Below are 15,609 nucleotides of genomic sequence, written 5' to 3' on the forward strand. Positions count from 1 at the left end.
ATCGGCCAAGCCCTCTAGTTTCTTAGTGTTCAACTTGTGTAACCAATTTTGTGGAGAATGGGACTCTTATATAGTGTTGGCACATCTAGGGTTACACCATGTAAACCCTAATGTGTCATGACTCTTCATTTCCATGACCCATGGGTTTGTAACTCCCATGGAGCATCCATGGAGCATCCTATGGGTAGAACCCAACTTGATAATCCATGGAGCCTTTTAGCCCACTATACAAGATATGGATGATTTACATAACCAACCCATATATTTAATTAGTTATCCTTTGATCACTTAATTAATTCCAAATTAATTCTTTGATCAACTAATTAAATAATATTATTAATATATTAGAACTTATAATATATTAATAATCTCCAAGTGTTATTTCTCTCATTTAGTCTATCCAATTGCATGGTGCCATGCAACCCAAATGGACCATGCCGGGTCGGGTCAAGTACAAGCCCGAAATAGTTATGGACTTAGACACCTTATCCAACAGTCTCCCACTTGGATAAGTCTAATAACTATATCTCTAGTACTTCAGGAACCGACCGACAATCGTAGCTCTTTCAAGGTCTCTCGGAACTGAGAAGATGATGATACGCCATTTAAGATAAGTGATCATATAATCCTCTATTCTAGATATCAGCCAGACAAATACATGGAACATGTCTTGCTTATTGTCCAGCATTTGTTTCCCGATTTCCGATTTGTTTGACATAGAACTTAATCGAACACATCAACTTAGTTCTGACCGGGCCCGGTACATGGGTCAAAACAAAATCATCGAGGGGCCCAGATATCAGCTTCTAATCCAAGAAGGAACAGATAAACTTCGACTCATATGTTTGTTCTACCACTTATTGAATTACACACAAAAGTACGTTTTATAACATCGAGTTACCAATGCGGTTTCGTACAGTCAATGCATAACCAACTTGTAAGTAACAAATCATATCTCTAGGTTTGAAGACTTATATGATATTACCGTCTCACGATCACTCGAGATAAAATTCCATGAAGTGATTCCAGTGAGCGTGGGTTGTGTCCAATGCTCAGAACTTATGAGCACTCATGATTGTTGTAGCCTTGTCCAAGACCTCTACAACCAAACATGACAGTCTTGACTCATATCTACTTCCAACATATGACCGACTGTGGAGGTTTGAATAATATGTTATACCAAACAAAATTATTCTGGAAGTCAAAACATGCAAAAGAAATATAGTAAACGATTGACAAGAGATAGCAACACTTTACTCATAAATAAAACACCTTTTATTCATCATCAAATGTCAATTACACTTTACAAATTTCCGGGTTATCTAACTACTAAAACTTATATCATCCTTCAGCCCTATGCTCCGAGCATGCTGAAGATGCTTAACCCTACTCAGTCCCTTCGTGAGGGGATCTGTTGGGTTCTCATCCGATGATACCCTCTTTGCCACGAGGAGTCCTTCTTCGATCCGATGTCTAATGAAATGGTATTTTCTGTCGATGTGTCTGGATCTCCCGTGATCCCTTGGTTCCTTGGCTAAGGCAACAACACTTTCACTATCACAGAAAATTTCCATTGGCTCTTTAATAGCTGGTACAACTCCAAGGTCTCCAATGAAGTTCTTCAGCCATATCGCCTCCTTTGCTGCTTCACTAGCTGCAATATACTCTGATTCACAAGTAGAATCTGCCACTGTCTCTTGCTTGGAACTCTTCCAAGAAATAGCTCCTCCGTTTAGGGTAAAGAACCAGCCCGACTGAGAGCGGAAATTATCCCTATCAGTCTGGAAGCTAGCATCACTATACCCAACAACTCTCAAGTCATCACTCCCACCGAGGGTAAGGACCCAGTCCTTAGTCCTTCGTAGGTACTTGAGGATATTCTTTACCGCAGTCCAGTGTGCCTTGCCAGGGTTCGCCTGATACCTGCTAACCATGCTCAAGGCAAAAGCTACATCGGGTCGAGTACACGTCATAGCGTACATGATCGATCCTACAGCCGAAGCGTAAGGTGTTCGACTCATTTCTGCTATCTCAGCCTCAGTGCTAGGGCTTTGTGTCTTACTCAATCTGGTGTTAATCTGGATGGGTAACTCTCCTTTCTTGGAATCCTGCATGCTGAATCTCTTCAGCACCTTATCCAAGTAGGTACTCTGACTAAGTCCAATTAGTCTATTACTCCGATCTCTCAAGATTCTTATCCCTAGAATATAGGCAGCTTCACCAAGGTCCTTCATAGCGAAACACTTCCCAAGCCAGGACTTTACTTCCTGCAGGGTTGGAATGTCGTTTCCTATGAGTAGTATGTCATCCACATACAATACCAAAAAACTGACTATACTCCCACTAGCCTTGACATACACACAAGATTCATCTTCACTCCTAGAAAAGCCAAATTCCTTGACCTTTTCATCAAAGCAAAGATTCCATCTGCGAGGTGCTTGCTTCAATCCATAAATGGATTTCTCAAGCTTACACACTCTATTAGGGTACTCGTTGCTGACAAAACCCTCTGGCTGACTCATGTAAACATCTTCAGCCAACTTTCCATTAAGGAAAGTGGTTTTGACATCCATCTGCCATATTTCATAGTCATGAAATACAGCTATGGCTAACAGAACCCGAATAGACTTAATCTTGGCTACCGGAGAAAAGGTCTCATCATAATCCACTCCAGGAATTTGAGAGAAGCCCTTTGCAACCAGTCTAACCTTATAAGTGTGTACTTTACCATCCATGTCGGTCTTCTTCTTGAAGACCCATTTGCACCCTACTGTCTTACGACCTGGTACATTTTCAACCAAGTTCCAAACTTTATTGTCATACATGGATTGTATCTCGCTATCCATAGCCTCTTTCCATTTAGCAGACTCGGGGCCTGCCATGGCTTCCTCGTAGCTGTTAGGGTCATCTTGACTTACTAGTGTCTTATCACTAATAAGTGTCTCACCTTCTGCAGTAATATGGAATCCATAGTAATGCTTAGGTGCACTCCTAACTCTCGTGGAACGTCTCAGAGGTAAAGATTTTTCAATTGGCTCAACAGGAGTTTCCTCCTCAAGTTGAGGGCTAGAGTTTGAAGTTCCTTCACCGCTTGATTCTTCAATTTCTTCAAGATCAATTTGCCTCCCACTGTCTCCTTGGCTTATAAACTCTCTTTCTCGAAAGACTCCTCTTCTTGCTACAAAGACCACATTGTCACTAGGTCTGTAGAAGAGGTAACCAAAGGATCGCTGTGGGTAACCGATGAAAATACACCTCTCGCTTCGAGGTTCGAGCTTATCATGAGTCTCACGTCTCACGAAAGCCTCACAACCCCAAATCTTGATGTGGTCTAGTTTAGGTACTTTACCAGTCCACATCTCGTGAGGAGTTTTGGCAACTTTCTTTGTAGGGACTAGATTAAGAATATGGGCGGCAGTCTCTAAGGCATACCCCCAGAATGAGACTGGTAGCGTAGCTCGACTCATCATGGAACGAACCATATCTAGCAAGGTTCGATTATGCCTCTCAGCCACACCATTCAACTGTGTGTCCTGGGAGGTGTCAATTGTGAGACTATCCCACATTCCCTTAGATAGTCGAGGAACTCTGAACTAAGATACTCACCACCACGATCGGATCGAAGCATCTTAATGTTCCTGCCCAATTGATTCTCGACTTCCTGTTTAAATTCCTTAAACCTCTCGAAAGTCTCTGACTTATGCTTGATCAAGTAGACATATCCATATCTACTATAATCATCAGTAAAAGTCAAATAATAACGATTAGCATCCCTTGTGGCATGTTTGAATGGTCCACACACATCCGTGTGTATAAGGTCCAACAAACCTTCACCCCTCTCACACGAACCTGTGAAGGGTGACTTTGTCATTTTTCCAAGTAAGCATGATTCGCAACTATCATCTGACTTTAGGTCAAACGACTCCAAGACTCCATCCTTTTGGAGTTGGCCTATGCGCTTCTTGCTTATATGTCCAAGACGACAATGCCATAATGATGCTTTATCCAAGTTATTATTAGTAGAATCAATACACAAAACATTGTTTCCTAAGTTATCAACAACAGATACAGCTTCATACACACCATCACAAGGTAATGCTTTAAAATAAAGAACATTATTAAAGAAAGCATCAATAGAACCAACTTCATTATTAAATGAAAAGGTAAACCCTTGTTTGTACAAAGCATGGAAGGAAATAATATTTCTTGCCATTCCTGGCGAATAACAACACTTATTCAGATCTAAACTAAACCCACTACTTAGCGATAAAGTATAAACTCCAATCTTGGTAACAGGTATAGCTTTCCTATTCCCCATGATCAAGTTTATCCTTCCTTGCTCCACATCCTCACTTCTTCTTAGTCCCTGCAAGTCACAACAAATGTGAATACCACACCCGGTATCAAGGACCCAAGAATTAGAATGGGGTGAGTTATTAGAAATGATAGTGTAAATACCTGCATGGTTGGGTTTAACTTTCCCATCCTTCACATCTTGCTGGTATTTTGGGCAGTTCCGCTTCCAATGAGCTTTTTCATGGCAATAGAAGCATTCAGCCTCTCTTGGGTCAGAAGAAGGAGTAATGAAACCTTTCTTGGTTCCACTTGAAGAAGAGCCATCAAGGGTCCGAGCCTTGGTACCCTTAGAAGAGCTCTTTCTCTTCCTCCCTCGACTTTTCCCGATTGCCAAAACCGGAGTAGAGTTTTGAGTAGGAGTGATAGCAACCGACTTCCCCTTAAGACCTGATTCTGCGGTCTTGAGAAGTCCCTGAAGTTTGCTGAGGGTGACTTCTTCCTTGTTCATGTGATATGTCATGCGGAATTGATCATAGCACGATGGTAAGGAATGCAAAATAATATCTATTGCAAGATCCTCCGGGAAGTTCACATTAAGCTTCAGCAAAGGATCCACATACCTTTGCATTTTCTGCATGTGGCTCGTGACGGATTCCCCGTCCTTCATCATGGTTGTTATCATGGAGCAGATGATTTCATACCTCTCTTGTCTTGCACTTTGATGGTATCTTTCCATCAAATCTTGGTGCATGTCATAAGGGTAGAAATCCTCATAAGACTTTTGGAGTTCCGCTGTCATCGTGGCCGTCATGATGCAAGCCACTTTCGTAGCATCCCTTTCATGTGCCCGAAATTCAGCGATCTCCTGAGGAGTTGCAGTGGACTCATCAATCTCCTTAAGCTCCTTGTCAAGGACATATTCTTTGTCCTCGTAGCGGGTAATCATCCTGATGTTTCTGATCCACTCATTGAAGTTGGATCCATCAAAGGTGACTTTCCCACACAAGTTCATAAGGGTAAAGGAGCCATTAGGATTAGAGCCAGAAGCATTGTTGAAAGACATCTGAAGGAAAGAGGACAAGATTAGTTTAGATATAAGAGAGTCCTTAATAAAACACCCAAATGTACTAATAAGGCTAGGATCCAATCACAATATAATATAACTTAGAAGAGGTATGCCGTAATCTAAGCTATATCATATTTGAAAGGTAGGTGAATGACGATTCACCAATTTCCACCACGAAAACCGCAATATTTTAGTATTAGGTTTTTGAATGGTTCTTAGAAATTCCTAGATTCTTTGAGATTCAATGAACTTTTCAAAGGCATGTTTCAATCTCGAGTGTGCCCTCCAAGTTTTATGACTGGGATACCGAGGATCACAAAACGAGGTGTGAAATAACCATGCAAATCACTTGGTACCCTTAAAGTTTATCACTCAATCGATGTGCCGGTTAACCACACACGCTCCATCGATACTATAATAAACCCTAAGTCACCCTTTACCTACCTTGTTAAGTCCAAGTTAGTGTGCCGGTTAACCACACACGCTCCACCAACGACTTAATCAAAGTGTAAAGTGTAATTTCATGGAATAGCACCTTATTCACATTTTTCCTAAAGTAACTAAGATTGGGAATTTAATAAAACATTTAGTTACTTTATAATATTCATCATACTTTGAATGAGAATTAATAAGTCCTTGTCTTACCCGTTCGGCTAACGACCCTCCACCGATCAAGCAAGCGGTGGGTGAGAGTGGACACCCATTAAGTCACCATTTTATAGGCAACAACCTTATACCCACCTTATAGACCGGCTTCGTGAATGAGGCGTACTAGCGGTAAGACGACTTTGTTCTTATATATATATATAATTATTAAATCATAATAATATAAGTATAAGGGTTGAATTTTAACTTTTAAAAATTCTAGGGGTTGGAACTAAAGTTTTAACTTAACTTTACTTGTTCCAAAACTTGAGGGCAAGTTTTGTAAACTTTCAAATCTTTTCATTTCTTGTAACTTATGAGTTTAATAGACTAATAAAATGAGGACTTTTCATTTTTCCTAACTCTTGTGTTCTTTTAATGGTTTTTAATCCAAGAGACTTTTGGTTTTCCATAACTTGAGGACAAGTTATGGACTCCATTAAAACACATTATGATCATGAATTAATCTACCACATAGGTTACAAATAATTCCTATGATCATCTAAACATCATAAGAACAAGAATATGAATATGAACACTTTCAAGAATCAAAATCACATTTAATCTTTGTAATTTTGATAACTAGTTGTTGTAAATGAGTTAGAAAAGACATTACACCTTCTAAAACAAGTTTTCAAGTACCAAAACATTTTAGGGTAATGATTCTAATCCATTTCCAGCAACTCAAGTCGAAATTCTGCACTCTGTCGACCCTACTCGCCGAGTGCATAAACCTACTCGCCGAGTAGGTTGAAGATACACATGAACTCGACGAGTCCTCCCCATGGACTCGCCGAGTCCATCAGTCAGACAGCAGAATTTTCGACTTTCTTCAACTTTTAAGCACAAATAACAAACAAACAAACCTGGCTCTGATACCACTGATGGGTTTTGAGCATTCTAACACTTCCTAAGTGTACATGCAACCCTAATAACCTTGGATCTATGTTTGTCTAATTATCATGCAAAGTTGAATTCCAAGGTTATATTCCTATCTAGCATACATGGGGAACAATTTTAACTTGAATCATAGATAGAATAACTTACCTTGTTGTTGCTTGTGTTCCTTGAAACCTTGTGAGCCTAGCACCCCAAGTGTGATGCCTCAAATGCTTCACACAACACCAAATGCTCTTGGAAAGACTCTTGAGATAACACACACTTCTCTAAATCGGCCAAGCCCTCTAGTTTCTTAGTGTTCAACTTGTGTAACCAATTTTGTGGAGAATGGGACTCTTATATAGTGTTGGCACATCTAGGGTTACACCATGTAAACCCTAATGTGTCATGACTCTTCATTTCCATGACCCATGGGTTTGTAACTCCCATGGAGCATCCATGGAGCATCCTATGGGTAGAACCCAACTTGATAATCCATGGAGCCTTTTAGCCCACTATACAAGATATGGATGATTTACATAACCAACCCATATATTTAATTAGTTATCCTTTGATCACTTAATTAATTCCAAATTAATTCTTTGATCAACTAATTAAATAATATTATTAATATATTAGAACTTATAATATATTAATAATCTCCAAGTGTTATTTCTCTCATTTAGTCTATCCAATTGCATGGTGCCATGCAACCCAAATGGACCATGCCGGGTCGGGTCAAGTACAAGCCCGAAATAGTTATGGACTTAGACACCTTATCCAACAGTCTCCCACTTGGATAAGTCTAATAACTATATCTCTAGTACTTCAGGAACCGACCGGCAATCGTAGCTCTTTCAAGGTCTCTCGGAACTGAGAAGATGATGATACGCCATTTAAGATAAGTGATCATATAATCCTCTGTTCTAGATATCAGCCAGACAAATACATGGAACATGTCTTGCTTATTGTCCAGCATTTGTTTCCCGATTTCCGATTTGTTTGACATAGAACTTAATCGAACACATCAACTTAGTTCTGACCGGGCCCGGTACATGGGTCAAAACAAAATCATCGAGGGGCCCAGATATCAGCTTCTAATCCAAGAAGGAACAGATAAACTTCGACTCACATGTTTGTTCTACCACTTCTTGAATTACACACAAAAGTACGTTTTATAACATCGAGTTACCAATGCGGTTTCGTACAGTCAATGCATAACCAACTTGTAAGTAACAAATCATATCTCTAGGTTTGAAGACTTATATGATATTACCGTCTCACGATCACTCGAGATAAAATTCCATGAAGTGATTCCAGTGAGCGTGGGTTGTGTCCAATGCTCAGAACTTATGAGCACTCATGATTGTTGTAGCCTTGTCCAAGACCTCTACAACCAAACATGACAGTCTTGATTCATATCTACTTCCAACATATGACCGACTGTGGAGGTTTGAATAATATGTTATACCAAACAAAATTATTCTGGAAGTCAAAACATGCAAAAGAAATATAGTAAACGATTGACAAGAGATAGCAACACTTTACTCATAAATAAAACACCTTTTATTCATCATCAAATGTCAATTACACTTTACAAATTTCCGGGTTATCTAACTACTAAAACTTATATCATCCTTCAGCCCTATGCTCCGAGCATGCTGAAGATGCTTAACCCTACTCAGTCCCTTCGTGAGGGGATCTGCTGGGTTCTCATCCGATGATACCCTCTTTGCCACGAGGAGTCCTTCTTCGATCCGATGTCTAATGAAATGGTATTTTCTGTCGATGTGTCTGGATCTCCCGTGATCCCTTGGTTCCTTGGCTAAGGCAACAGCACTTTCACTATCACAGAAAATTTCCATTGGCTCTTTAATAGCTGGTACAACTCCAAGGTCTCCAATGAAGTTCTTCAGCCATATCGCCTCCTTTGCTGCTTCACTAGCTGCAATATACTCTGATTCACAAGTAGAATCTGCCACTGTCTCTTGCTTGGAACTCTTCCAAGAAATTGCTCCTCCGTTTAGGGTAAAGACCCAGCCCGACTGAGAGCGGAAATTATCCCTATCAGTCTGGAAGCTAGCATCACTATACCCAACAACTCTCAAGTCATCACTCCCACCGAGGGTAAGGACCCAGTCCTTAGTCCTTCGTAGGTACTTGAGGATATTCTTTACCGCAGTCCAGTGTGCCTTGCCAGGGTTCGCCTGATACCTGCTAACCATGCTCAAGGCAAAAGCTACATCGGGTCGAGTACACGTCATAGCGTACATGATCGATCCTACAGCCGAAGCGTAAGGTGTTCGACTCATTTCTGCTATCTCAGCCTCAGTGCTAGGGCTTTGTGTCTTACTCAATCTGGTGTTAATCTGGATGGGTAACTCTCCTTTCTTGGAATCCTGCATGTTGAATCTCTTCAGCACCTTATCCAAGTAGGTACTCTGACTAAGTCCAATTAGTCTATTACTCCGATCTCTCAAGATTCTTATCCCTAGAATATAGGCAGCTTCACCAAGGTCCTTCATAGCGAAACACTTCCCAAGCCAGGACTTTACTTCCTGCAGGGTTGGAATGTCGTTTCCTATGAGTAGTATGTCATCCACATACAATACCAAAAAACTTACTATACTCCCACTAGCCTTGACATACACACAAGATTCATCTTCACTCCTAGAAAAGCCAAATTCCTTGACCTTTTCATCAAAGCAAAGATTCCATCTGCGAGGTGCTTGCTTCAATCCATAAATGGATTTCTCAAGCTTACACACTCTATTAGGGTACTCGTTGCTGACAAAACCCTCTGGCTGACTCATGTAAACATCTTCAGCCAACTTTCCATTAAGGAAAGTGGTTTTGACATCCATCTGCCATATTTCATAGTCATGAAATGCAGCTATGGCTAACAGAACCCGAATAGACTTAATCTTGGCTACCGGAGAAAAGGTCTCATCATAATCCACTCCAGGAATTTGAGAGAAGCCCTTTGCAACCAGTCTAGCCTTATAAGTGTGTACTTTACCATCCATTTCGGTCTTCTTCTTGAAGACCCATTTGCACCCTACTGTCTTACGACCTGGTACATTTTCAACCAAGTTCCAAACTTTATTGTCATACATGGATTGTATCTCGCTATCCATAGCCTCTTTCCATTTAGCAGACTTGGGGCCTGCCATGGCTTCCTCGTAGCTGTTAGGGTCATCTTGACTTACTAGTGTCTTATCACTAATAAGTGTCTCACCTTCTGCAGTAATATGGAATCCATAGTAATGCTCAGGTGCACTCCTAACTCTCGTGGAACGTCTCAGAGGTAAAGATTTGTCAATTGGCTCAACAGGAGTTTCCTCCTCAAGTTGAGGGCTAGAGTTTGAAGTTCCTTCACCGCTTGATTCTTCAATTTCTTCAAGATCAATTTGCCTCCCACTGTCTCCTTGGCTTATAAACTCTCTTTCTCGAAAGACTCCTCTTCTTGCTACAAAGACCACATTGTCACTAGGTCTGTAGAAGAGGTAACCAAAGGATCGTTGTGGGTAACCGATGAAAATACACCTCTCGCTTCGAGGTTCGAGCTTATCATGAGTCTCACGTCTCACGAAAGCCTCACAACCCCAAATCTTGATGTGGTCTAGTTTAGGTACTTTACCATTCCACATCTCGTGAGGAGTTTTGGCAACTTTCTTTGTAGGGACTAGATTAAGAATATGGGCGGCAGTCTCTAAGGCATACCCCCAGAATGAGACTGGTAGCGTAGCTCGACTCATCATGGAACGAACCATATCTAGCAAGGTTCGATTACGCCTCTCAGCCACACCATTCAACTGTGTGTCCTGGGAGGTGTCAATTGTGAGACTATCCCACATTCCCTTAGATAGTCGAGGAACACTGAACTAAGATACTCACCACCACGATCGGATCGAAGCATCTTAATGTTCCTGCCCAATTGATTCTCGACTTCCTGTTTAAATTCCTTAAACCTCTCGAAAGTCTCTGACTTATGCTTGATCAAGTAGACATATCCATATCTACTATAATCATCAGTAAAAGTCAAATAATAACGATTAGCATCCCTTGTGGCATGTTTGAATGGTCCACACACATCCGTGTGTATAAGGTCCAACAAACCTTCACCCCTCTCACACGAACCTGTGAAGGGTGACTTTGTCATTTTTCCAAGTAAGCATGATTCGCAACTATCATCTGACTTTAGGTCAAACGACTCCAAGACTCCATCCTTTTGGAGTTGGCCTATGCGCTTCTTGCTTATATGTCCAAGACGACAATGCCATAATGATGCTTTATCCAAGTTATTATTAGTAGAATCAATACACAAAACATTGTTTCCTAAGTTATCAACAACAGATACAGCTTCATACACACCATCACAAGGTAATGCTTTAAAATAAAGAACATTATTAAAGAAAGCATCAATAGAACCAACTTCATTATTAAATAAAAAGGTAAACCCTTGTTTGTACAAAGCATGGAAGGAAATAATATTTCTTGCCATTCCTGGCGAATAACAACACTTATTCAGATCTAAACTAAACCCACTACTTAGCGATAAAGTATAAACTCCAATGTTGGTAACAGGTATAGCTTTCCTATTCCCCATGATCAAGTTTATCCTTCCTTGCTCCACATCCTCACTTCTTCTTAGTCCCTGCAAGTCACAACAAATGTGAATACCACACCCGGTATCAAGGACCCAAGAATTAGAATGGGGTGAGTTATTAGAAATGATAGTGTAAATACCTGCATGGTTGGGTTTAACTTTCCCATCCTTCACATCTTGCTGGTATTTTGGGCAGTTCCGCTTCCAATGAGCTTTTTCATGGCAATAGAAGCATTCAGCCTCTCTTGGGTCAGAAGAAGGAGTAATGAAACCTTTCTTGGTTCCACTTGAAGAAGAGCCATCAAGGGTCCGAGCCTTGGTACCCTTAGAAGAGCTCTTTCTCTTCCTCCCTCGACTTTTCCCGATTGCCAAAACCGGAGTAGAGTTTTGAGTAGGAGTGATAGCAACCGACTTCCCCTTAAGACCTGATTCTGCGGTCTTGAGAAGTCCCTGAAGTTTGCTGAGGGTGACTTCTTCCTTGTTCATGTGATATGTCATGCGGAATTGATCATAGCACGATGGTAAGGAATGCAAAATAATATCTATTGCAAGATCCTCCGGGAAGTTCACATTAAGCTTCAGCAAAGGATCCACATACCTTTGCATTTTCTGCATGTGGCTCGTGACGGATTCCCCGTCCTTCATCATGGTTGTTATCATGGAGCAGATGATTTCATACCTCTCTTGTCTTGCACTTTGATGGTATCTTTCCATCAAATCTTGGTGCATGTCATAAGGGTAGAAATCCTCATAAGACTTTTGGAGTTCCGCTGTCATCGTGGCCGTCATGATGCAAGCCACTTTCGTAGCATCCCTTTCATGTGCCCGAAATTCAGCGATCTCCTGAGGAGTTGCAGTGGACTCATCAATCTCCTTAAGCTCCTTGTCAAGGACATATTCTTTGTCCTCGTAGCGGGTAATCATCCTGATGTTTCTGATCCACTCATTGAAGTTGGATCCATCAAAGGTGACTTTCCCACACAAGTTCATAAGGGTAAAGGAGCCATTAGGATTAGAGCCAGAAGCATTGTTGAAAGACATCTGAAGGAAAGAGGACAAGATTAGTTTAGATATAAGAGAGTCCTTAATAAAACACCCAAATGTACTAATAAGGCTAGGATCCAATCACAATATAATATAACTTAGAAGAGGTATGCCGTAATCTAAGCTATATCATATTTGAAAGGTAGGTGAATGACGATTCACCAATTTCCACCACGAAAACCGCAATATTTTAGTATTAGGTTTTTGAATGGTTCTTAGAAATTCCTAGATTCTTTGAGATTCAATGAACTTTTCAAAGGCATGTTTCAATCTCGAGTGTGCCCTCCAAGTTTTGTGACTGGGATACCGAGGATCACAAAACGAGGTGTGAAATAACCATGCAAATCACTTGGTACCCTTAAAGTTTATCACTCAATCGATGTGCCGGTTAACCACACACGCTCCATCGATACTATAATAAACCCTAAGTCACCCTTTACCTACCTTGTTAAGTCCAAGTTAGTGTGCCGGTTAACCACACACGCTCCACCAACGACTTAATCAAAGTGTAAAGTGTAATTTCATGGAATAGCACCTTATTCACATTTTTCCTAAAGTAACTAAGATTGGGAATTTAATAAAACATTTAGTTACTTTATAATATTCATCATACTTTGAATGAGAATTAATAAGTCCTTGTCTTACCCGTTCGGCTAACGACCCTCCACCGATCAAGCAAGCGGTGGGTGAGAGTGGACACCCATTAAGTCACCATTTTATAGGCAACAACCTTATACCCACCTTATAGACCGGCTTCGTGAATGAGGCGTACTAGCGGTAAGACGACTTTGTTCTTATACATATATATATAATTATTAAATCATAATAATATAAGTATAAGGGTTGAATTTTAACTTTTAAAAATTCTAGGGGTTGGAACTAAAGTTTTAACTTAACTTTACTTGTTCCAAAACTTGAGGGCAAGTTTTGTAAACTTTCAAATCTTTTCATTTCTTGTAACTTATGAGTTTAATAGACTAATAAAATGAGGACTTTTCATTTTTCTTAACTCTTGTGTTCTTTTAATGGTTTTTAATCCAAGAGACTTTTGGTTTTCCATAACTTGAGGACAAGTTATGGACTCCATTAAAACACATTATGATCATGAATTAATCTACCACATAGGTTACAAATAATTCCTATGATCATCTAAACATCATAGAAACAAGAATATGAATATGAACACTTTCAAGAATCAAAATCACATTTAATCTTTGTAATTTTGATAACTAGTTGTTGTAAATGAGTTAGAAAAGACATTACACCTTCTAAAACAAGTTTTCAAGTACCAAAACATTTTAGGGTAATGATTCTAATCCATTTCCAGCAACTCAAGTCGAAATTCTGCACTCTGTCGACCCTACTCGCCGAGTGCATAAACCTACTCGCTGAGTAGGTTGAAGATACACATGAACTCGACGAGTCCTCCCCATGGACTCGCCGAGTCCATCAGTCAGACAGCAGAATTTTCGACTTTCTTCAACTTTTAAGCACAAATAACAAACAAACAAACCTGGCTCTGATACCACTGATGGGTTTTGAGCATTCTAACACTTCCTAAGTGTACATGCAACCCTAATAACCTTGGATCTATGTTTGTCTAATTATCATGCAAAGTTGAATTCCAAGGTTATATTCCTATCTAGCATACATGGGGAACAATTTTAACTTGAATCATAGATAGAATAACTTACCTTGTTGTTGCTTGTGTTCCTTGAAACCTTGTGAGCCTAGCACCCCAAGTGTGATGCCTCAAATGCTTCACACAACACCAAATGCTCTTGGAAAGACTCTTGAGATAACACACACTTCTCTAAATCGGCCAAGCCCTCTAGTTTCTTAGTGTTCAACTTGTGTAACCAATTTTGTGGAGAATGGGACTCTTATATAGTGTTGGCACATCTAGGGTTACACCATGTAAACCCTAATGTGTCATGACTCTTCATTTCCATGACCCATGGGTTTGTAACTCCCATGGAGCATCCATGGAGCATCCTATGGGTAGAACCCAACTTGATAATCCATGGAGCCTTTTAGCCCACTATACAAGATATGGATGATTTACATAACCAACCCATATATTTAATTAGTTATCCTTTGATCACTTAATTAATTCCAAATTAATTCTTTGATCAACTAATTAAATAATATTATTAATATATTAGAACTTATAATATATTAATAATCTCCAAGTGTTATTTCTCTCATTTAGTCTATCCAATTGCATGGTGCCATGCAACCCAAATGGACCATGCCGGGTCGGGTCAAGTACAAGCCCGAAATAGTTATGGACTTAGACACCTTATCCAACAGTCTCCCACTTGGATAAGTCTAATAACTATATCTCTAGTACTTCAGGAACCGACCGACAATCGTAGCTCTTTCAAGGTCTCTCGGAACTGAGAAGATGATGATACGCCATTTAAGATAAGTGATCATATAATCCTCTATTCTAGATATCAGCCAGACAAATACATGGAACATGTCTTGCTTATTGTCCAGCATTTGTTTCCCGATTTCCGATTTGTTTGACATAGAACTTAATCGAACACATCAACTTAGTTCTGACCGGGCCCGGTACATGGGTCAAAACAAAATCATCGAGGGGCCCAGATATCAGCTTCTAATCCAAGAAGGAACAGATAAACTTCGACTCATATGTTTGTTCTACCACTTATTGAATTACACACAAAAGTACGTTTTATAACATCGAGTTACCAATGCGGTTTCGTACAGTCAATGCATAACCAACTTGTAAGTAACAAATCATATCTCTAGGTTTGAAGACTTATATGATATTACCGTCTCACGATCACTCGAGATAAAATTCCATGAAGTGATTCCAGTGAGCGTGGGTTGTGTCCAATGCTCAGAACTTATGAGCACTCATGATTGTTGTAGCCTTGTCCAAGACCTCTACAACCAAACATGACAGTCTTGACTCATATCTACTTCCAACATATGACCGACTGTGGAGGTTTGAATAATATGTTATACCAAACAAAATTATTCTGGAAGTCAAAACATGCAAAAGAAATATAGTAAACGATTGACAAGAGATAGCAACACT

Source organism: Lactuca serriola, chromosome 5 (assembly GCF_051521515.1).
Source record: "Lactuca serriola cultivar US96UC23 chromosome 5, Lser_US96UC23_V15, whole genome shotgun sequence".
Lineage (NCBI taxonomy): Eukaryota > Viridiplantae > Streptophyta > Magnoliopsida > Asterales > Asteraceae > Lactuca > Lactuca serriola.